The 3077-nt window shown below is 37.5% G+C and overlaps 1 pseudogene; it reads left to right on the top strand.

The window, feature by feature from the left end:
* The first annotated feature begins 854 nt into the window (after positions 1-854).
* LOC100731931 (ATP-dependent RNA helicase DDX3Y-like) lies at positions 855-2325 on the top strand (annotated as a pseudogene).
* Positions 2326-3077: the final 752 nt, after the last annotated feature.

Below are 3077 nucleotides of genomic sequence, written 5' to 3'. Positions count from 1 at the left end.
TAATCCTGAAAGAACAGCCATTACCAACAAATCAAGTAAGATATGGTGAAACGGTAGGAAAGAAGAAACTCTTCTACATTGCTGGTGGGGACGTAAAATAGTACAACCACTGTAGAAATCAGTATGGAAAAAGAAAAGAAATCAATATGGAGATTTCTCAAAAAGCTAAACTAGAAATTCTATTTGACACAGTTTTTCCTTGCTAGATATCTTCCTGAAACTGTTAAAGACATCATAGTACAGTGATCTATGTTTATGATAGCACAGTTCATAACAGCTAAGTCTTAGAAGTTGCTTATATGTCCATTCACAAATGAATGAATACAGTAAATGTATTTACATATAGTGGAGTTCTACTGTGCTGTAAACAAGACATATTTGAGTTTTATGTAGGAAAATGGATGTTCTTTGAGTCATAATGCTAAGTGAAATGATACACACGCTTAAATATTTCATGGTTTCCTTTACATGAAAACCACAATTTATAAATACAGAGAAAAATGTGATGGCAATTCAGCCACAGAGCATTGCCTGGTCTAGATTTGAACTCTAATTTGATAATTGTAGTTGAGTAGTGAGTACAGCAAGCAAGAGATATCATGCATTTCCTCGTTTAAGAAACAGAAAAGCATCTAAATAATTCTTTGGTACCGAAGATTGAACTGACAGCATCATGTTTGCCAGGCAGATGCTTATACCCCTCAGCTAAATCACTGGTGATCCAAATAATTCTAAGACAGATTTTAGAGTGGCCTGGTAGTAAAGGCAAAGATGCATATAGTCGGGTGTGTTACTTCAGTAATGATGCAAGTAGGTCACACGATGGATGGCGTGACTGTGATGATGCTGGCAGCTGTGACATAACTGGCTCTGGCAAGTTTGAAAGCAGTGTACATAGTCAAGGTATGACAAATTGGATGATGATAAATGATCAAAATGACTTGCACCAAGTGAAAGCTTAGAATGGGAACTCTTCTGTGAAAAGTGCTGAGATTAACTTTGAGAAATTCAATGATATAGCAGCAGAGGCAACTGATAATCACTGTCCTCCACATATTGAACATTCCAGCCAAGTTGAGATGGGAGAAATTATCATGGGGAGCACTGGACCCACTCATTACATTCGTCCTACTCCAGTGCAAAACCATGCAATTCCTATTGTCAAAGAAAAAGTCTTGAGGGCTTGTGCTCAAACAGGGGCTAAAAACTGGCAGAATTTCTTTTACCAATATATACGGATGGCCCTGGAGAGGCTTTAAAAGATACAAATGAAAATAGAAGGCATGGGAAATCCAAACAATACCCAGTCTCCTTGGTGGTAGAACCAACAAGAGAATGGTCAGTGAAAATTTACAAACAAGCTGGACAATTTCCATACCAGTCTAGAGTTTGTCCTTGTATAGTTTATGATTTTGCTGATATTTTTTAGCAGATGCTAGACTTAGAATGCGAATGCCACTTTCTAGTTGCCACTATAGGACATCTGATGGGCAGGATGAAAAGAGGAATAATTGAATTAGACTTCTGCAATAGTTTAATATTGGATAAAGGTCATAGGATACTGCATAGGGAGTTTGAACCTCAGATACAGCCTACAGCTGATAATTGCTACTTTTCCTAAGGAGATAGAGATGCTTGCTTCTGACTTCTTGGATGCATATATCTTCACAGCTGTAGTCAAACTAGGTTCAGTGTCTGAGAACATCACACTGAATGTAGTTTGAGTTGGAAGAGATAAATAAATGATCATTTCTGCTTGCTCTATTATGTACAACAGGAAAGGACTAACTGACTTTAGTGTTTGTGGAGACCAAAAAAGGGTGCAGAGTCTCTGGAGAATTTCTTATACCACAAAAGGTGTTCTAGTATCAGTATTCATGGAGACTGATCACAAAGATTGAGAGGAAGCTGTTCATCAGTTCCACTCAGGAAAAGCCTAATTCTAGTGACTATCTGTGGCAGCAATAGATCTAGATATTTCAAATGTGAAATAGATGATCAGTTTTGCTTCGATGAGTGACATACATGACTATGTGTATCAGATTTGCCATGCAGAACATGCAGGCAAACTTGGCCTGCCACCTCATTCTTCAATGAACATATTGGAAACATCACAAAGGAAAATGTGCCATTTGGTTGGAAAACACGGCTCATGAACACAATTACAAGGGCAGCAGTCATGGAAGGTCTAAGTGCAGATTCAGTGGAGAATTTGGTTTCAGAAACTATCAAAACAGTAGTGGTTTCAGCAGTTCTTGTTTTAGTAGTAATCAATCAAGCAGCAGCCACAGTGGTAGAATTCACCATAACAAAAACACGATTTGATAGAAGTGGCTATGGGATAGGTGAAAATCATAACTCACAAGGGCTTGACTGGTACAGCAACTGAATTTCCATTGTTGCAGTCACCATGCTTTCATATAAGCTAATACAGAAACCATGTGTATACATGCTTGCAGTAAATAATCAGCTGTGATTCCTCTGACAATTCCAAGAGAGTGCAGTTGAAAACTTAGCTGCTATGGTATGGATTGACTCACCTCCTGCTTAGTCCCACCTCAAATGGCATTCGTAGTTTTGTAACTGATGGTCGTTTGCTTGTTAATGTACCGTGACTTTAAGTTTAGAAACTTTATTATTTTGATATCTTGTTGACCCAATAATGTTCAAGATATCAATGGTTTGAAGAAAATAAATGTACTGAATTTGGGCTACTACTAAATTTAGGCACACGGGTGTGATTCATTTAAATGGGAATAACCAGTTCATCAGGAAGAATAAGGGAAAAATAGTGCATAGCCTGTGTTAGGATATTTTAGTACTTGCAGATCTTGGTGGCAAAGCAGACACTTAAAATGTAATTACTTTCTAACTAGGCAAACAGTGCTAAGTTCTGACTTGCTCAATCTATCCCAGATAGACACCTAGAAATTTAAAATATGGAAGCCATTCCAGTCGTAATGAAATGTGATGTGTGAACACACATGTGACAGTCTTTAAAAGCACTTTTTAAAGTAAATGCAAGTAAATACAGCAATTCTCTATCTAGTGTTCAGCTGTTAGCTAATTTTAAGTTA

The sequence above is a fragment of the Cavia porcellus genome, unplaced genomic scaffold (assembly GCF_034190915.1).
Source record: "Cavia porcellus strain 051 isolate PalLab524CR breed Dunkin Hartley unplaced genomic scaffold, mCavPor4.1 scaffold_15, whole genome shotgun sequence".
Classification (NCBI taxonomy): Eukaryota; Metazoa; Chordata; class Mammalia; order Rodentia; family Caviidae; genus Cavia; species Cavia porcellus.
Note: the sequence above shows the minus strand (reverse complement) of the source record. Positions and strands in the feature narration are given on the sequence as shown.